General features: G+C 40.2%; 1 protein-coding gene across 2 annotated transcripts in view; it reads left to right on the top strand.

Moving 5' to 3' along the window:
* Window positions 1-3695: 3695 nt before the first annotated feature.
* The window catches only part of LOC113963564 (regucalcin), an 80766-nt gene continuing 63279 nt past the window's right edge, over window positions 3696-21182 (top strand). Inside the window, exons 1-2 of one of the 2 annotated variants that reach the window (XM_027674804.1) lie at window positions 3696-3847; window positions 17723-17775. The gene's annotated coding sequence lies outside the window, so the exon portion shown is untranslated. Of the gene's footprint in view, window positions 3848-17722; window positions 17776-21182 lie in introns of those variants that run through there. The other variant, XM_027674803.1, reaches the window with a different exon arrangement.

Genomic DNA, 21182 nt, shown 5'->3' with positions numbered 1-21182 from the left:
GGAGGGCGGGCGGACAGCATCCCCTGGGCGGCGCGGCGGGCAACCCGTCCGGCGTGGGCGCTGCGGCCCCGGCCGCGTCCGGAGGGAAAAGTTACGGCGGCTCCGAAGCCGGGCGGGCGCTGCGCCCGCGGCAGGAGCTGGGCGGCCCCCGGCCAAGCGCCCTTTTGTTCGCCGCAGCCCGGAGAGGCGACGACCCGGCGGTGCCCGAGCCGGCGGGGCCCTGCGGAGCGCGGCTGGGCGTGGCGGGCGGGCAGACAGATAGACAGACAGACAGACAGCCGGGCGCTTGTCCGCCGCCGAGCACCGCTCCGCCGGTGTGTCGAGGAACTTGCTAGAACTGAGTTTGACAATGAAGCGCTAGCGCAGCCCTACCGCCTGCCCGGCCCGGCCCGCCGCGCCGCCAAGGTAAGTTTTATCCTGGGCGGCGGGGGCGCATGGCGCCCCAATGCCCCCGTGCCTGTAGGGAGAGGAACGGGAAGGTCCCGACTTCAGTTCTCCAAATCGAACCTTCCTCCCTTGCATCGTGTTTGCTTTAATGCTGCTCATCTTTCTGCAAAGGCATGGCTTCGTCCTGCGGACGTACAGCGGCCGGGGGTGTAGCATAAGTAACGCTTGCAAATAATAGTGTGAATGATTAATGGGAGAACTGGGTACAGGGCACCTTAAAATACATCTTAACAGGTGAATAAACACCGCTTTTTTCCTTTTTTTTAACTACAGTTATTTTATGAAAAGCATTTGTAGTTATTTGAGGAGTTCAGCTATTGTTTGCAAATTGTTATAATGAGTGACTGTGTAGTTTAATTAAAACATCACTAAATTAACGCTGTATTTTAAAGCCCTATGTTTTTTTCATGTTCAGGAGGAATGGGATGCTGGAGACAACATCCAGTTGTGATTAGAAAACCTGTGATTAAGATACACTAGATACTTGAAAGCTGTTGTGCTTCTCTGATAATGTAAAAGAGCTTTTGCACTAAAACTGAAAGATTAGGAGAACTGTATTTTGTCGTGGTGGTTGAAAAATGTTTTATCAGCAGCCAACTTTTTATGTCAGGTTGGTGCTTGTTGTGGGCTGTTCTGTAGAGCATCTCGAAGACACCTGCTCATCTCTACACAGTGAGACTGTATCTTAGTGATGGTTAGAGAGCTAACCTGAAAGCGTGAGAGCTAAATTGGCTAAGAGAGGAAAGGGTAACGAGGCTGAAGGCACGTTTGCGTAACCTTCGAGCTTGCCATAAAGTTCCTTAAGGAGACATCCCGCACTTTACCAAAGGGAGAAAATGCAATTTGAAGTTGCCTTAGTTAAGAAAGTACCTTTTCAAATTAGAGTCATATTAGTACTTTTAGTATCCCAAGTTTGTGTTGTTGTTTTTTTTTAACTGAACTTCTGACCTCTTTCCAGACTAGACATGACATGCCCTGTTTTTATTGCAAAGAAGAGGAGAAGAAAGCTTTCTTTACAAAACTTGGACTTTAGATGCAGTAAATGTAATCAAAATAATGAGAACTGTTTCTATTACCTGTCCTTCGTTTGATGTTTCCTCTTTCTAGGTTCCTGTTACAGAACAGGCCTCCCTTCCTCCACCAGCAGGAAAAATTCCTCTGAGTTGGGTCAGACTGTAGGTCTTTCTTTTGTTTTATTTGCTTATGTATGTGTAGCAGATACCTGCAAAGGTTTGCTAGGGAACATATGCAGTGGCATTTATTGGTAAGGATGCATGTTCATTTGGGATCTTGTTAAAACCATGAAAATCCACTGTGAATGTAAAAGCCCAGACAGAGGATCTCAGTGTAGTGTTAGAATAAACTGAGCTTTTTCCTTCTGTACCATTCTGTGGACTTCCTCTCAGCAGCAGAAAATCAGGAAGTTTATGTTTGGGTTTTATTGGAATACCTGAGATTGTTGTGGGCTTTTTGTTTTGATTTTCAAAATACACATAGTTTTCACAGAACTGGGTGATTCACTTATGGAGAAGAATTTACAAAGGCTTCTTACCTCCAATTGAGTATTTTTACCTGTACAGCTTTATATATGTACATGTGGGCAGGTGTGTGGTCACTGTAGTAGGTACTGTGTGCTGAGTGCTGTAGAGCATTTTCCCAAAGAGCTTGCTGCAGCTGGCCTGGGGGATGTCTTGACAGGTGACCTGAACTTGACTGGTGTGACAGCAAGCATCCAAGGCCATGGGAAAAATGGTTGGATTTGTTAGACCTGTTGATGAGAAGTGAAGTTAAACCCTATACAAACTGCCTTGAGCTTGAAATGGATACCTTGTGGTCTATTAGGTAGCTTATTTCAATCTTTGAAATTAATCTCTGGCCATCATGGCCCAGTGGGTGAGGAGTGCGACATGGTGTCTGGACATCTTTGGTTAGCTTGGCAAGACATGGGATGTATCTGGAGAATGCGTACCCATTTCTGGACTGCATCTTTTATGATCCGTGGATGAAAATGTTGTGTAAACATCCGTTTCTGTGGTTTGTCTTTCTCCTTTAATCCTTAGAAGTCACCTTTAGAAGTTGATATGTGGTTTGGGGGGCTATTACCCAAATAGGTTTGGTAGTGCATTGTTATGCCCACTTTTCAGAAAATACCAGGCAATTTAATAGCAAAGAATGTTTTACTCAACTGAAATTTAAAAGTTAATATTTTGTTAAGTATGGGTATCATTCTCTCAATGCATTTTATAACCAAAAACTTGCTGTTTTGTCTGCATCAGTGGCGATGTTGCATTTTGCTTGGTGCGTTCTTGCATTATGGACAGAAATGGACTGAGCCAAGACTTGCTATTTGCATGTGCTGCTTAATCTCTCCCCATTCCCACAATTTTTATGGGAGCTACAGCTAAGTGGACATGAGGGCTTTCAAATTCTATGGAGAGGGGAACCCTTCCTCTGAAATCATGTGGTGTTTCTCTTTTCTGAAGACTTGAAGTGCCCATAGCACTTGAGGCTTTGTGTAATTGGAGCCATAAATGCAGTTTTTACATACTTTACTTAAAATGGAAACTAAGAAGTTAATAATAGCTCTTATCGGGGATATTTATGTAATGGAAGCCAACAGATGCTATTTGCATCTTGAAGAGCTGATGTACAAAATGTTATGTCAGGGCCCTGGCAGGTTTTGTGCTGGCAGAGGCTGGGTCAATGGGAGTGGGAGATGCCAGAGATCTGTAGGGCTTGATGGCACCTCTGGAAAGTGAGATAACTATATGAAATTTTGCATTTTAGCACACAGCTGATTTTAATTAATCACTGCTATTAAAATGTGTGATAATTGATTTCTTTTATATTTATTCATGTTGAATGATCAGTTACACCTGTCAGTTTAAAATTACTTTTCTTAATAGTATCTTCTAGCTGCAACTGCACATCTAATGTTCAGAACCCCTAAAAAGTGTCTATGGATAGTATTTTTCATTGATACTTTGACTTATTTTGGCTACAAGAATAAACCTGGCAAAGAAATTTTAGAAGTGTAATGTGACAGTCTGGGTGTTGCCTTCTGTGTAAAGATGCTGATGTAATTACCAAGCACCTCCCTGTTTCCCTGGGCTGTTCACACTTTCATATTTATTTGCTTCCAAGTCACTCTTTTCTAGATGGCATCTGAACTTTTCCAGCACTTAATATTTTATTTCAGTGTGTAGGAGACCAAGAATTTGGGGATTAGAGCAGTTTGGGATGTGTGATCTTGGACCTAACAAAAGCTCCTCCATTTGTAGAGCTATAATGTGAGTTTTACTCAGATTTAAAGAAGTGGAAGAGACCCTGAGCTGTGAGCGTGACTGTGGAGGCTCCACTGGCACTTGCTAAGTTATCCTCTTCAGAGGAGCAGGAGAAGGTGGGAGGATAAGCTCATGACTGCTGATGTTATTTTTTATAACTTTCTCTGGGATTAAATGCTGGGATGCTTGCCTTAGCTTGTAAAACTTTGTTTGAAAACTTTGGAGCGCTTTCCTTCTTTAAAGTACACCTGTTACAGCATTAGGTTATGGAGCTGTGTTTCTTGCTTATTGAATTGAATGCTGAACATAACATATCGTGTTGTTAATGCCTCCTTATGTTTTAATTAGAGCTGTAGGGAGATGTTAAAAAACAGGTTTATACACATGCCTGATTGGTTGCTAAACTGAATATGCTTGTCACACAGTCTTGAGGGAGTTGTGTAGTATTTTGCTAATCTACTGTCTAGGGTTCCCCAAGCCCTCTTTCTTCTCAACCTTGCTCTAAACCTTCTTCCCACCTCGTTCTAAAAAATTCTTGCTTCAATGTTTTCTGAGGGTCTGTCTTATCCGCTTAAAGCTCCTGACTGTGTGATAGCCTTTGCTGGTAAAAGGCTCAGGCCCTTGCTCATGTCCTAGAGAGCAGTTTCACGCCTGCACAAGTGGTTTGATGCACAGCAAGTCCAACAGCTTCTGAGGGCTAGCGGTGTGCAGTGGGTGAGTAAAGGGTGGGAATGCTTGGGATCCTCCAGAGGGATGGGTGGTACTCCACACACCAAGCTCTGCAAAGTGAAACAACTGACCAGGAACATTTATGAGAAATTGTTCTGTGCAACTCGTAGGAAGTGTTTTCCAAGCTGTGGAAAATTTTCAGGCAGTTCTTGATCTGGAGTATGCTGTTGGGTTGATGACAGAATAGTGAGAGGAAAACTTCTGCATGGGAGAAGTTCTGCCTGTGTGCTAACTAGCTTTTAATTGTGCTATATAGTTTATCACATAATACTGGATGACTGAAATTCTTTAAATATGCGAATAAATTACGTATTGGCTACAAATGTTAGACAAAAGTGTTTTTTGCCAACGATATTTTGGCCTTTTTAGCCACCAATGCGCTTGTAACAAACGTGGGTAGAGCCCTTCCCAAATCTTCGTTCGTGAAGCCTAGCCATGAATGAATTTTGGTTGTTAAATTGCTGCAGTTTGGTTGGTAGGCTGATACAGTAACATGAGTGTTCACAAGCACTTGAAAACTATAACTAAGATATGACCTTTCATTCATTCTACTTAAAAAAATATAGGTATTGGCTTAGCAGACCAGACAGTTTTTAAATAATGCTTTCTCTAAAGATCATGGTGATATTGAGAAAATTATTACTTTTAGTGTGCAAATATTTAAATCTTCCCCTATGTATCAAGTACAGCAGTATAAAATGGCAGTATTTTCTACCTGCTGACGTGTAGAAAACCTGACGTCTTGAACTGCAGGATATGAAAATGTATAGGAGAAATCTGTATCCTTTCAAGGGAGGAAAAAAATGGCCCTATTGGGATTACTTGTGTTAATTCTCTTTATTGTTCTGCTTTTAACTGCCTGTATTTATTTAATATTCTTGCAGTGTCAATTTGTAGGCTTTGATATCAAAGTGGCTGTAGAGGACTCATCATTGGAAATAGTGCTGTGTCCCACGCAGGTTTTGGCTTTAATGAAAAAAAACCCCAAAACCAAAGACCTTGTGGCGCTAAAATCCTCGGTATGTGAGCGAGTTAAGAGACACACAGGAAAATGGTAGGCTCAGCAATTATCTGCTGAGGTGGAGCCTAAGCAGAAGGAGAGGTAGCGGTAATACCTCTCTCACTTTTACTAGTACTTGCATGGGAAGAGGAGTAATAAACTGGTACTCCTCTTCCTGCTTTCATACAAATAGACTTTTTCCCAGCAGGAAAGTAGTGACTGATACAGTGATTACTCAGCAGTGCAATGTAAATCTTGTTAGATGTTATTTGACAGGAGGGAGAAGAAATACTCATTTCAAGCACAGGAATAGCTTTTTTTTTGGTAGGAATCACTGACCATTTCTCTGAAAAGGGAAGGGTTGTCAGTGTTGCTGCTATGCTTTGATAGTGTTAACCTTATTTGGGGGAGTTCTAGCAACTCTTCAGCTTTGGCCTAATTAGAGAGCAGTTGTATTCTTTTACAAAAATCAAATTGCTTGTACTATAGGCAACTGAAAGGCAAATACTTAAACCTGATAATGAAGTTGCAGTCTTTCTTATATTAACAGCATAATCATTTCCAGCGTTGCATGAAATGAGCAATCTTAAGAAGTAAGTGAAGCATTTTGCCTGACAAATTTGAACTTGCAGCTTTGCAACAGAATGTGCTAAGAGTGAGGGAGGAACCAAAAAGTTGATCTTAACACAAGGTGCATGTTTATGGAAAAACAATATTGTAATGACTGTTGGCATATACGGGAAGTAAAATTCATTCCTCTTTAATGGTATTGATCCTTTTATGGAAATTATTTTTTCAAAATATTCTACCTGGGTTACAGATACTAATTTTCTTCACTCTCTTTGGTTAGTGCTTTTTCACCTTTCTGGGCCCAAAAAGAAAGGAAAAAAGATGAAAAAACCTGTGGGATGAAATAATTCCATATTTTTATATAAATAGAAATGATGCAAGATGATTTTGTGTATTCTTTGCAACTGATATCCATCAATTTAGGTGGCTTCATTTTGGTTTTTGTATTTTTATACTTTTTACAATATCATACTGTAATTTCTAGTGACATTTTATGACAGTTGTAGAAATTGTAGAAGTTTTTCTTTATTCAGGTATTTTTCAGATGCCTAAGTTTGTTGAAGTTAGTTGTAAGCATATTTTTGATACAGATACTTGTTCATACACCTTGGGTACAAAGAGTTTACTTACAGTGGCAATTAAATGAGATTTTGCCAGTGACTGGCAGGTTACATCTGTGTATGTTTCTGCAGTTTTGATGGAGCTCTGACTTGTTTTATTTGGTTGTATACACCTCTACAGAGACAGAATAGCTATGGTACAACTACTGTAGAATATCAAGACTCCAGCCTGAGCTCTATGGAAGAGAAAGAGGTTAAAAATTTGTTTCGGTACTTAGTATTGTGTCTTTCCTCTGTTGCTTAAAACAGAGTACATATGGTTCTTTGCTAGATCTAATGTGTGGTGTTTTCATTTTTCTTCCTTTATAAATGCCATAAAACTTCAGGAGGTGGGACATAAATTATTAGAAAGCTTACACTCCTGCCAATCAGCTCAGTATCAGTCAGAGCCCCGTGACTCCCATTATATGGATTAATCTGGCTTAAGTGCTGTCTTAGATGCTTTGTTTGGTGTCTTCTATGTACTTGTTTTAGATTTTCAGAAGCCTGTGTATATAACAACAAACAGGGATGTGCATTAATTTAGGTTACTGAAGTCTAATAACTTTTGAAGATGCCATTTTATTCTCTTTCTAAGATTATTGAAACAAATTTTTTTCTATGCATTCACTTCTGTGTGCTTGACTTCCACATTTCAAACAGTCCATTTTTGAGGTATGAATGGATTAAGAGTTGGAAAAAATCTCTGAAGTAAATTAAAAAAGAAAAAAAAAAGCCTAAACTGCAGATGATAACTTGAATGTGATTTGTAGTTCCTACTTATCTCTCCCAACCATATCTTTGTTGCCTTTGTAGTCTCCCGTCGGCTGTCCCCTCTTCTTTTTACCTTAACTTTTCAATTTTTTCCTTGTTGTTGGAGAACACAGCATTTCTAGTGAGTTCCTTGCAGTCTTCTTAGGACCCTGTAAATCAGCTAGGTCAAATTAAATTTGTCTCCTATACCAGGCTACAGACAGTATAGACTTCTACATCATTTGCAGTTGGCCTGAATGTATTTTGGCAGACTTTTTGGGTTGGTTTTGGTTTTTAATAAGATTTGTGTAGGCTTGCTTAATCTGATGAAGGGAACCTTTTCTTTCATCGGTGTTTTTATGTGAGGCTTTATTTTTTCTGTCTGGTACATTTGTGGGGGTTTACATATGTGTAAATATAAAAGCATCATCCACTGAAAATCAAGTTGTATTTTTTAATATTCATAAACATGAAGTATTGCTGTATTTTTCTGGTAAATGCAGATATTGGTGTGATGGCTGTTTAGCTAGTGTTTAACAAAAAAACTTCTGCGTTATTACGCCTGTACATGTGTAAGTTGTGCTTGGTTAAGTAAGTTGAATCTGTGTCTTTGACTTAAACACACATCATCAATTGTATTTACTTTTCTACAAATAATAAGTATGTTTCAAAAGCAAACTTGCTTTTATGTATCGAGGAACTGGTAGAAAAAGCAAGACAGTGACAAAGCATTGGTTTAGTGGATTTTGAAACATTTAAATGCATCCTGATTACTTTTATCAAATCTTTTTTAGCGATATGATACCCCATGATAATTTTTTTGATAAAATGCTTTTGTTTCTTTCCTACTTGAAACAATTTTAGGGAGTATATATTAAACTCATTCTATCAAATAAGCCAGCTTTTATGACAATTTGAAGGTGTTGCACTGGTGTAACTATTATAATGATCTGAGTGGTCATATATGTTTAATTCTGAAGAATAAAACGTATTCTGAAGAATTCTGCCAGCTCTTTGCACAAGGACTGTAGAAGTTGAGCCTGCTTCACTCCTGTCCAAGACTCCTTTGGCCATAATAGAGCATCTTTAGATCTATCTTTTAGAGGTTTTAATGCCACATTAGGGTGCTCTATGGCACCTCTGCCTGTTCAAGGTCTCTTATAGACTTGTAAATATCTAATCAGTCAGAATTGTGGGTGTAACTGCATGATGGCAAATCTCAAAGGAGAAAAAGCTCAGCTCCTTTGTTTAATTTTGCTTTCGAGTTTTCCAGATCTGAGAGGATTATAGAAGTTTTTGTGCTTCAGGTAAGCAGAAGTAATGTAAAACTCTCAGGGTGCAAACCTATTAAAGTAAGTTTTCTCTTCTATTTTTTTATTAAATACCAGTGTGTTTTGAGAGGCAGCGTTACCTGCTGTCCTCCTTGGAACTGGTGGAAACCCATCCAGAATGATGTGAGTGGCAGGCTCACTATTTTTATCCCTTGCTATACAATGTCAAAAGCTTTGCTTCCATAAAGGCATCAGCTTTATGTAGTAGAAGTCTTAATTTAATAAACTACAAGAAATCATAAAGGTCTGAGTATTTTAGACTGTTCTATTAAAGGTCATGTTTTTCCTTTTGACAGTAAGTTTTCCTGGCAGCAGGTGCTTTAAAAAGGAATAGTTCTCTTGCAATACAACTTAATCTTGCAACAACCCACCCTTCCCTAATATATTTACATCAGGAAATTTTGAGAAGAAATAAACTCAGTTTTGTCATTTACAAGTTCTGCTCACAAATTCTTCAGATAAATGCTTTTCTAGTTTCTGGCCTTGTTTTGGCGCTGACTTTAATTCCTATTGACTCCACCGAGACCAAAGTTTCCCTGCTTGTTTCTCAGAGCTTGTCATGTGTTTTGTCTGACTGAGTGGGAGTGACTTTGGAAAAGGATTAGTTAGTTGACACAGGTTTTTCTTTCATAGCAGTAAAAAAACTGCAACCCTTTCCAACCATTTAAGATCATCTTCAAGGAAGAAGTCATTTTTGGTTGCTGCTATGGAGTTTGCAGGCACAAAGGATGAAGTTGATAAAATCTTGTTTACTGTGTTTTCGTGTCTGCTGCTTCATTAATTGTCATTAAGTTGTGCTCCAAACCTTGTGTTTTGTGGTCTAAGTGCAAAGCTTGGATGCTTTATTTATTTATAGAGTTTCCCCCTTCAGGGGAAGGTGACAGTTTGAGTCCTGGTGTGATGTCTGACCAAGAAAGAACAGAGGAACTTTCCTTATGAAATCTCACAAACACCAATGTCTCAAGTTTCATAAAGGATGTCAAAAGAACTTTAAATCACTGCAATGAGCAAGTGAAGTTAACATTGTTACTTTTTTCTTGCCCTTTTGCTTTTTTTCTCTGGGAACTGTTTTGATGTGAGGCGAGCTGTTAATTAGGGTTATTTTTCTGTGGCCTCTGAGACTCCCTTGAGGGCCAGGAGTATTCAGTATATCCACACTGTTTTACTCAAATTCTACATAGCCAAAGCAGTTGAAGAAACTTGAAATTGCATGCTTTGTGCGCTGTGTGAATCCCTGTATTGTACATTGGTGAGTGTCACAACTTAATATAGCCAGAAAAGGAGACAAGTTCTTTCCTTGGCTACTGTCATCCAACTGTGAGATAAAACTGAGATAACCTTCCTTCTGTAATCCAGACATATATTTTTCTTAATCTTTTTTTTTTTTAAGGTGACAGATGTCAATCAGTTATAGGTGGCATTTTTGGTTTGGGGGGTTTTTTTGTGTGTGGGGGGTGGGTTTTTTTTGTTTTGGGGGTTTTTGTTTTTGTTTGTAGTTTTCTCTTTTTTCTAGTTGCATTGACCATGATGGGAACAGAAGCTCAGAAGGCGCATTTGTTTTGTAAAAGCTGGTAGTGGTTTGAGGCATGAGCTCCTCCTGGCACTACCCAGCAACTGGTGGTTATCCTGCAAGTAAGTAGTTAAAGCAAAATAGCACAACATAGATAGGAAAAGCTTGCACAGACCGGTCTTCTGGCGGAAGTGATGGGAATGACCATAAGTGCTTGTGTGCTCTATGTAGGCAGCAGCCAGAGTCCTGTGATGGAAAAGGGTTGAGGGGAAAGGAAAAAGCATTGGGGCTGAATCTCTGTGGGTGGGAGAGGGCTGGAAAGATGAGGTGGAAAAAGAAGGATGGCCTTTGCAGGTGTGGCAACCACTGACACGTTACGTGATGCTGAATTTGATGCCTGAAGAGTGCGTGTGAGGAGAGGAGGAAGAAAGATCCAAACACGTATCTGATTCCTGAAGGTATCCATTTACAGGTCTGCAAATCAGCAGTTGAATCTGTGAGAGGAGAGATTTCTGGCATCATTCCGTCTTTGGTGTGTGAGCTGGCTGTCCTGAATGTGCTGGGCACTTGGAATCTCACTGTAAAGACCTTTCCATTTGATGCATGGGGAGTTTCAAGCCTTATGAGGTTTGCTGTTTCTTGTTCCTGAGCCAGAGATCTAACTTGAAGGCATTGAAGTGCACAGTTTGGTATTACTTCAGTCTGCAATTTAAATCTGTCCCTTCATATTTTATATTGTCAGTATGTTGAGGATCCACACACTGCTTTTAGCATTTGTGACTCTCTTGTGTTTGTGGTGGGATCATGGGACTTTCTGTGGAGAGTATGAGAGTGGCATGGCTGTGCTATCAGAAACATAACATCTGTTATCATACCGTGCTTTAGAAATTCTCACACTTGGTGAATAGTTTTGTTTTCTGTTTTAAGATCTCCACTGAAGGTCTGTAGCTGCACAAATATAGTTGCATTAAATAATGGAATTCAGCTGTAGAAAAAGATACTTCTAGGTCATCTAGATTATGGCTTCTGAAATGTTCACTTGAACGTCCCTTCAGAAAATAGCATGAAATAGTATTGCCATCAGTCAGCTGTAGGAAAGGCACGCAAGCACATCTGTTTAGTACAGGTGGTACAATTGGAATGAGGTGGGTTGATAGTTAATATCCAACTGGACAACATGTGGCTGTGGCTAACAGCAAGACACATAATGTTCCCCTCCCTCAAGAACTGTATCTATTTTTTTTTTTTTTGCTCCAGTTCCTCATAAATAGCTTGGTTTTGCTGCTCTGTGGCTCACAGACCTGTTTTCAAGCTCCTTGTAGTAGGTATCACCAAAATACATTTGTTGTTTCTGCCTGTACCTCATTCCAGGTTTGTGGATCAGGAAGCATATTGCCAGTTCCTGATATTTTTATGTCAATTTAAGCCTTCTGCAGCTTTCTGTCACATGCATTTGTTGTCTCTTTCTGTTATGTTACTCTGCACTGAAATGCGACCTGCTGCAGGGAATACCCACTCTTCAGAGAGAGATGCACCCTGCACCAGACTAAAGTAACACATCTCCTTAACATTTTGTCCTGAAAAAGAGGAGCAGGTGCCTGAGCTGGTGTGCACTAGCTATCCTTGCATGCAGCTGTACACCGTAGCATCCGTCAGGTTATAAATCCCTCAGTTTCTAATGCAGACAAGAGAGACATAGTGGTGGAATAGCTACCTGGGTTTGCTTTCCTCTCACCAGCACACAGAATTATGTACATATGCTGTGGAGTAGCTGAGGCACGGTACTTGCTGCTCCACAGCAACATGTCTGCATGGTGAGGTGCAGTCCTCAGTGCAGACAGGCTGAACAAACCACTTTGTGTAGTCTTCTTTATACTCAAGTCCCATTTATTGTTGCCTTGCCCTCTGGCTGATTTGAGAAAAACTGAGCTCCGTGGAGCATGTTGTCTTGGCAATGCAGCAACCAGGACTCTTGTCCAGTCTTTGTTTAAATGTCAAGAGCTGCAGCCTCCAATCCTTCCCCTGGGGACGTGGGTCAGCAGTTCTGACTCTCAGGCCATTTCCTCAATGCTAGGCTTAAACTTTTTGGTTTTTCTTAAATTTGTCCCATTACATCTTACCTCTCACAGAACCATGCTTTTGTTTGACTAATGCTAATATCCTACTGGATATGAAGAATGTCAACAACTTTGCACCTTAGGTTAGGTGTTTAAATCCTGCGTATATGTTGGTATTGGTAGCCTTTCCTTGTAAGGGTAGTTGTTTCAGCCCCTGACTCAGGTTTTTGCATGTGTATGTTAATTATGTTGTGTAACAAGCAATTTCAAGCAATGAATAAGAAGTTTTGAGTATTTTACAGGATGGCTGGCACTACACATGCGCTGAATAACTACTGCTGTGTTGGGTCACCATCTGAGTGCCTGGGACCCGGGACTTCAGAGTATTTCATAAAACGTCTTGATGTCAGTTGTTAGTTGTCTTATGAAACCTATCCTTCTAGACATCCTGCTGCATTGTTTGTCCGAAAGTGGGGTAAGCTGCTGTGGGAAATTGTTTTCCCAGCAAGTTTTAATTGGTCGCTGGGAATTACTAAATCACTGCTATTATTAAGAGTAGGCTTGTTGCTGTGTAAAGGTATAATGAAATATTTTTGTGCAGGTGCTAGAGAGTTGCAGTATTTACTAGGTGCTTTCCATGTCTCAGACTTACTTGAAGATGAGATAGACTATCTTTAGATTTTTTACAATGAAATTGTGAATTTATACTGAATTACTTTACTGGCTAAGCCAGTCTGGAAGAGAGGTAAAAATCATGAAGCTGCAGAGTACTCACTGTAGTTAGACCTGTTAGAAACTGGTGAAGAAGGAGCAACAAATCCCAGTTTATTACAAGGAAAAATCCAACACTGTTTGCTATGAAGACTTAGTAAGAATTTTAGAAGACTTTTCTTAAAGCTTAGTGACTTTTTCTTTTCTACTTCTAGACCCTGTAGGATAAGTATTGCCTGGAAATAGCTCTTAATTTAAATGTGATGGATACTGTTTTGGTATTTGGATACTTGTTCCTATTATGATTTTTTTCCAGAACTATAAAGGGAAGAGTACCATTACCTTCCTGCTTCATACTAGACTTATAATCTCAAAACCTACTGGCTTTCTTTCCTATGCTGTCTTGGTAGTATTAACATTTTGATCTGCCATTTGTAAGAGGTTTGTCTAGTGTTACTGGTAGTCCACAGGGAGCTGTCTGTATGTGTTAGGCATCTGAAACAGTCTGTAAAAAAAAGTGGAAATAATAAAATGATTTTCTAATACCTTTCCCACATAAGCAGTGTTATATCTGTGGGATTATTTATGGGGAAGGAGATGTGAAGCATCACAAGACCAGCTTTCTAATTCAGTTTTCAAAGTCATTTGTGAGGTAGGAATTGCACAGTAGATGATGCGAGTTACCAGACAACGCATGTTATCAGAATCAAGCTAAGGATATATGGATTACGTGAAATGCTCTCAGGAATGTTTGCAACTGCTGAGAAAACTGAGAGGATATTTGCTAATGAGTTTCAAACAAGACAGGTGAATTAATACTTGCTATTAATTGATGTAGGTGAAGGAATGAGGACTGTTCTTTCAATACCCAGATAAAGCTGGGTGGAGCTAGGTGTCTATTTGAGAAGATGCTTTGAACTTAGTTACTTTGATAGGTTGGAGAAGGAGTCTGGAAGGAGGGGTTGGATGAGGTGGAAGGGCAGCTCTGTGGCAGGAAGTTTTGGCTGTATTCCTGCAGGCTGTGCGCAGTGGGCCTAGCAGCAACCACTGCTCACAGCCAGGTCATGAAGCAAGAGAGTCACCCTGTTGCAAAAGCAAATGCACTGGAGTTTGTATGTGGGATTATTATCTGCAACTCATGTAAGAGTAAAGGATATTTTTCTGTAAAAAGAAAATAGTCTTTTCTGTGTAGGGAAGGATTTAGCTGGGAGACTTTGTCCAGATTTGGGCATCACCTCATACTGTTTTGTGTGGAGGGGTAGCAACTAGGAGAATCAGAAATGTAGAAAACATGTCATCTAAGCAGAGGGTGACAGAACCAGGTTTTATTTAGTTTGGAGAAAAGACAAGGATGTACTGACAAAAGAGTTAACATCAGGTTTGAACCCTAAGCTTAACTGTGGAAAGAAGAAAAGGATGATTACTTCAGAGTCCAGTGCAGAGAGAGACTTGGTAAAGGGCTTGAGCTGCAGTGAGATGTGTACTTTAAGTACTGGGACGAGCTTTCTGGCAGTAAGGGTTGCGCAGAGTGGTGGGGGCTCCGGTGGAGAGTGTGTGAAGCCTCTGTTATGCACAGTCTGATCTCTTGGTCCTATCTAGCTGCTCTTTTCCAGGACCCTGACAGATCTTTTTTCTGTGACCATCTCTGTTTTTTTTTAAATCGCAGTGTAGTGTGTGGGACGGTGGAAGAGAAAAACATGAAGTGCTGTTTTCAACCAGCACAATTCTTGTTTTGGTGGCTTGGCTGTTGGTAAGTAGTATGGTAAATTACAGAGAGAGTGATAGTATAACAGTAGTGATAACTGCAAAAATAGATCTGTGTTCCAAATGGCCTTCTGTTGTTAAAAGCTGTATTTTAAGAAATAAGTCTTGCTGATGCTTTTTTCCCTGGTGACGCTTAGTTTCCAGGCAGTATTTATGTGCATTTCTATGTTTTATTTTCTGCGTCTACACTCTTCATTAGTTCCTATAATTTTTTATTTGTTTGTTTTTCTGTTTCTTCATGCCACAGTTTCTGTTGCTGACCCCTTACTTTTTCAAATGCACCTGGACAGTACAAGTGTGGTGTCTGTTGGCGCAGTGTGTGTGGAGGGGAGGGTAAGCATCTCCTGTGCATTCTTCACCCTGCTTCTGAACTTGCTGTTCATGGGGAGATTGGCACCATTCCAGGCTGTAGGACACTCTTCCTTTTTTTTATCTACTGGGGAAGAGCCTCCGATCATTAATTTGAGGTGACTTAGTTTAATGTTTCTCAATTGATATGTTAAGACTAGTTTTCAAAAAAGGAAGGGGGAAAGGGTATTTTGTGGGTGAAACTATACTTTTCATACTATTTTGTGTATTTTTTTCATGCTTGTGAAATAACTAAAGTTGGGACTGAAGATTATGACTGTATACTGTAAGGATTAGAGAAGAAAAAATTTTTAGCTTAACCTTTCAGTATTTCAGAGCTCATCTTGGCATTTAACTGAGCAAATAAATGTGTTTTTAATGAAGAGTTCAAAAATATATTAGTTTTGTGGTTCAGCTGGGAGGCAAAAGCTGTGGTTTTGTTCACACTTGAAAGTTGTAGGCTGTGTTGCATTTTAATGATGCCATTTGAGCTGCCACAACCAGGGCTTTGCTTGTGTTTCTATGGAAAATATACATTAAACGGGTTCAATCAGAACACTAAAGAATTATCCCATAATGAAACATCTCATAAGAAAAATTTGTTCAAAGTCATGTTTGGAAAACTTAGCCAGCCATTTATTAATTATTTACTTATTTTCTTCGCTTGCCCTCCCTCCCCCAATGCATTTTGTGGGTGAGGCTCTTGGCATTTCTTAGCTGGAGGGTAGAGGGAGAGTACTAGCCAGAGTAATACCACGCAGAGCAGCAGTTCGGCCTTTAAAGCGAGTCCTTCTGGTCACCCCCACTCCCTGTGTGTCTGTTGGGCACACTGTCTTTCTGCTGCGCATGAGCTGGGTCCCTCTGGATGGAGCCTGGAGGCTCCCATGGATGCTATTGCCAAGTGCACTTCGTGCACTTTGTCTCCTGCTTGTGGACCCTGCTGATTGCTTCAGGCTCTGTGTGTGGTGGCGGTGGTGGCAGAGTGCTTATCTCAAGTTAAAAACCCGACCCACGTAACATGATTCATGTTTCAGCAACCTTGGCTCTGGTACTGCTTTGATCTACAGATCTTCTTGCATTGCTCAAAGTTAATTGCTTAATGTGGGGTATAGCCAGAGAGTATCAAGGAGATGGGAAGAGGAACCTAGGATGATTTAAAAAAAAAACAAAATGAAAAACCCCAAACCAACCAAGGACTTCCTGCCTCCCCCCCAAAAAACCCCAACTAAACACACAAACACAAAAGCCCCAAAGACAAAACTAAATCAAAAAAAATTAATATAGCCAAAACTTTAAAATTTTGTAAAGTCAACATACAGGAGCTATAATATATTGTGTGTTCCCCTTCTTCCTCTGTCTCCCCTCCCTCCCCCATCTCATATTCTAAGGAAATGTTTTCCTTTGATGCCACAGCTTAAGTTGAGCAACAATAGTTGTAATAAGTAATGGGATCTGTGCCACTCCTCAGTGGATGGGTGGTTGTATCCTTTTCTTGTACTGGAGATGGGTGGAGAAGCACAAATGTTAGAGCATGGTGCTGACACTCTGGCCAGAAACTGCCTGATTTTGGTTAGAAAAACGTTGTCATCTCCCCCCCTTTTTTATTCTTTTTTTTCTGGCAGGGTATGCAGTTATCGGTTCCTTGGTTTTTACTTGAATTTTTGCTCTCTAATACTTTCTTCCCCAGCTCATAGCTGTCCTGTTTTTTTAACTTTTTACTCCAAGGCATGGGGCAGACTGCCTGCTAGGACAGACCCTGGTCGAGCTGCTGACATCTCTGAGGAGCTGCAACTAATCTGTTGGGTGTAACGACTTTAATGCTTTTGCCATGTACATTACAATAGGGCACAAAACATACATGTGCTGGATCCTGCAGAAAGGGAATGGGGCAGTTGGTGGAGGCAAAAATTCCTTCTATTCCCTTACTTAGTACTGCTCAAGTCTTGGGACTAGATTAAAAAGGGTGAGTAAGCAGAATCCCTGCCAGGGAAGCTGAGCTATCTGGGATTGTCAAGGAGAGGTCTGAAGGAATGTTGTGAGGAATTAAACGAGGAGCCACATGGAGCTTTCCCTCCATACTTACTTCATTTGTCCTCCTATGCATTTATAAGCATGCTTGATTCATAGAAGACCCTCTTGAATGATGAAAGCATCAGTGTATTTGGAGAAATCAACTCCTTAAGCCAGCTGAATAAGTGTGCAGCTATCTCAACTATCTGAACGTGCTTGGTGTTTTGGGTTTTGGTGGGGTTTTTTTTGTATTCTCAAAACAGGATAGAGAACATACTAATTAAAATTTCATTTTGTTGGTATTCAGGTTAGGAGGGTGACAAAGTCAACTTTGAGGTTATTCTTACAAATTTATTTTTAATTGTAGTACTTACTGCATTTATACTGTAGTATGTGCACATACAGCTGATACATTTTGTTTTTTCACATATTAAAGTGAGAATTATGGAATTTAAGGCTTTATATTACGGATGTGTCATTTACTTGTGAAAGTTGGAATAAAAAGATAATACACCCTTCACTTACTTGCCAAAAATTAAGTTGTAGCTCAAACTTGAAATGCCTGTTGTCATTCCTACTACCTAAATAGCACTCCTTTCATTTTTTTAGGAGCTTGTGATGTCATCAGTGGAAGCGAAAACATCTACCTCGTGACCTGGCATGTAAGTGAAGGAGGAACTGATACCTAAAAATAAATAAATGCGTGTGTTGGTGTTTACAATGTGTAAATTGAACCTATGTACCTTCAACTTTCAGATATCACCTTTTAAATGAAAACTTTTTGAATTTTAAAGAAATCAAAAGTCTTTTAAAGGGGAGAAAGTCATAAAAGAAGCTGTTAACATTAAGATTTCAGCCTGCAGAACTCTGTGTAATAATCTCATTTAAAATCTACCTTGATGTATCCCATAATACTTGGAAGGCTGGTAGGCATAGATGGAATAATTGTATCTTACCACAATATTTACATGTGCTGCTTCTGCTCCTTTTTATTCTGTTCTTCTTTTCTGGATATAAATTCTGATAGTTGTGATGAATGCGTAATATACACAGTGATACCCTTCCTAAAATTAAAAAGTCTAGTTGTGCAGAAGGTTTAGATTCTATTATGTACTCAAGGCACTTCATAGTGAACTTTCTGCAGCTTTGTGATGCTTCTATTTTTTTCCCTTAAGTAAGCAAAAATATTTCAATCCTCTGCAGAGGCGTTTTCAGAGATTCTTTTTTTCTTTTTTGTCTGCCCACTTTCTGCTTTTCTTTTATGTGGCTTAGAGGATTAAAGTGCAGTCAGTGCTTTGAGGGGCCGATGTCAGCGGTGAGCTGGGTTTTCCTAATTGGTGCCAACACCTGTCCCTCATTATGAAGCCTTGTTCAAGTTATCCGGTGAACTGAGGTATCCAGTCTCCTTTACATGTCTCTAATGTGATTATAAAGCCCTCTCCTGATACAAGTTTTATTACTTATTCAACTTTTGGAGTGATGTGGAAAGTGAAGCTAAGCTGAGCCATTTGGCTGGCTAACAAAGATCATAAGGAGTGGCAAAGAGAAGGATGCAGTCATCTCAATTTCAAGACTTTTCGTTCAAAGCTTGCTTCTACTTTGACTGTTTAAACTAAAACAAAACAAAAAAAAAGGAGAGGGGAGTGGTTTTTTGTTGTTTTTTTTCCTAGTTTTCAGTGTCAGATACTCTGAATTTAGAGACCAGATCTACAGATTCCAGCTGAGCTGTGAACATCTGAGTGCAGCTGCTGTTGTGCGTAACCCATTGATTTTCTGCAAATAGAGCTTTGGCCTTGACTACTCTTACACCATCTCTTTGTCTTCAAGGGGTCAGGGCTTAGCAATTCTTTTCTACACAAAACCAGTATCAACCTCTCCTCCCACCTGATTCTGCGACGCATTGTGCGTTGCCATTGCAGTTGGAAAGTATGACCTCAGACAGAGGAAATTAATGGCTCTGATGAGATGGATCACTGTCATGTTTGGGCTTTACAGGCAAAAGTTTAAGCATGGTTACATTTTTCTGAGTAGTTTAAGTATGTTTTTAAGAGTTTAGCTTGCAGAATTCAAGCATGCAGCAGTACAATGCTGGCTGGAGGTTTTGGGTTATTTTCCTGTGAGGGAGGAGAGGGACAGAATAACTTCAGATGTGTATCTTGGAAAGGTTTGAGATAATAAACCTGTAAGAATCACATGAGAACACTGTGCTAGTTATCCAGATTTGGAAAAATGGAAGAAAATGAAAGTGTAGTTGATTCTTAAACTTCAGACATGGAGTTGGAAGCCTAATTATTAAAGGGATTGAACCTCTGCAGATTCAAAAAGAACCCAAAAGAAAATCCTGAATGGATAGTGCCCTAAGTTGCATGTAGCATATATTTTTACAGCATGTTTATTTGGTTTCTCTTTAAAAAAAAAATAAAAATCAACAACTCAAGCACACTGAGAATGATCTCATCTTTTACTTAATAGTTTTTACCAAACTAGCTCTTTACAGTGAACAGCAATTAACAAACTCTTCAGGGCAACAGTATATCAACTGCCAGAATCTCTGCTAGTTGTGCTCATTGGAATCAAAATATTGTCTGATAAACATACTCATTTTAGTATTTATCATGGCCCTATAGACCACCTATCTGATCTGTAGCCCACAGAGGTCAGGTTAAGAAGTGATCTATTAAAAAACAATAAAATCCATCCCACAGAGATGAATTAGGAGTTATGAGTATATCTGGTTTCAGATGAGCTCCCTCATTGCATTAGGCCAATTGCTGTCTCTGATAATGGTCAACAGTGGAAACCTAGGGAAAGTGTTATAATGCTGTTATAGACTCTGTTTCTTGTAAAATTTTGGCTTGGGGATTTCCAGCAGATTGGCATGACATGCTGTGTTTAATAGTCCTTGTTCTCCAGTTGCCTAATTTTCTTCAATCTGTTTGCTTTTCAACCTCTGCAATACCCTGTAGCATGGAGTTTCTCTAAGTAGTTCTGTACAAAATGGCTTTTTTTTTTCTTTTCTTCACTTAATTACTTTCCTTTGAAGTTTGTTCTGTAACTTTTTGTGTGCCTTGTCTTTGGGCCATGAGAAGCAGTGAGCAGCCTCTTAATTCTGTTTGCTTCTCTTTGCCACTTATGACAGATCTCTCCTGTTCTGCATCCTCCTTTTTCAGCTAGTTTCAGTCTGTTTAATCTCTTACCTTAAGGCCATGGCATGCTTTCCTTACAGCTGTAGTTGGAAGTTCACATTCTGCAAATACTTCTCCAGTGGTAGGAAGGGGAGCTACAAGAGGCTCCCTTGCTCTTAGCCCAAATGAGTGATCTACTACTGTTGCTCATCCACAAAGCTTTCTCCGTGTAGCCAAGTGAGCATAGCAAATGAGACCAGACAGGCTTGTATTGGTATTTGTCACCTTTGCTCTTGGGCCTTGCCAGAAGGATGCCTCTCTTGCATCAGTGTACAGTTCTCTCTGCTGTTCTCATCCTGCAGTAGTTTCTGCTACAGGTGATTTTGGCAATGCTCAAGTATTTTTAAAGGTGTTCAGTTAACGTGTGCATTTTCATCTTCTTCATACCTTTTAAAAGCGTCTTGCAGGTGCTGTGGTGTAGCTGTGTATGCGTTAACTGGAAGCCATAGTTCATGTTGGGATAGGCAACAGCACTTGGCCTCCCTGGCAGGGATGTCCAAAGGAGCAGATGGACAGCACCTTAAGTGCTCCCAGATCGCAGCTTCAGTGTGAATGACCTGTCACTTGTGCTGTTGCAGAGCTGGGGAGGTGGATGGCAGAAGAGGAGTCTTGGGTGGCTTTATTCTGCTTCATTCTGCGCACAGGCTTGGCTGTGCCTTCTCTCAATTGCAGAGCCCCTGATAACACATAGAGCTGCAGCCCTGCCCCATGTCCTGTGGCTGTGCGAGGTAAGAGCCTGCAGAGAAGGAAGCTTCTTTACATCTTTGTGAAAACCTCACCAACCAGGTGGAGTTGCATGTACAAACAACTGCAGGTTTTACATTGCATCATAATCTTAAGAGTGATGCTGCTCTAAAGGTGGTTTTGTTTGTTTTGTTCTATTT

Source organism: Neopelma chrysocephalum, unplaced genomic scaffold, assembly GCF_003984885.1.
Source record: "Neopelma chrysocephalum unplaced genomic scaffold, ASM398488v2 Primary Assembly neopelma1_25, whole genome shotgun sequence".
Taxonomy (NCBI): domain Eukaryota; kingdom Metazoa; phylum Chordata; class Aves; order Passeriformes; family Pipridae; genus Neopelma; species Neopelma chrysocephalum.
The sequence above is the reverse complement of the archived record's forward strand: the minus strand, read 5'-3'. Positions and strand labels throughout refer to the sequence as shown.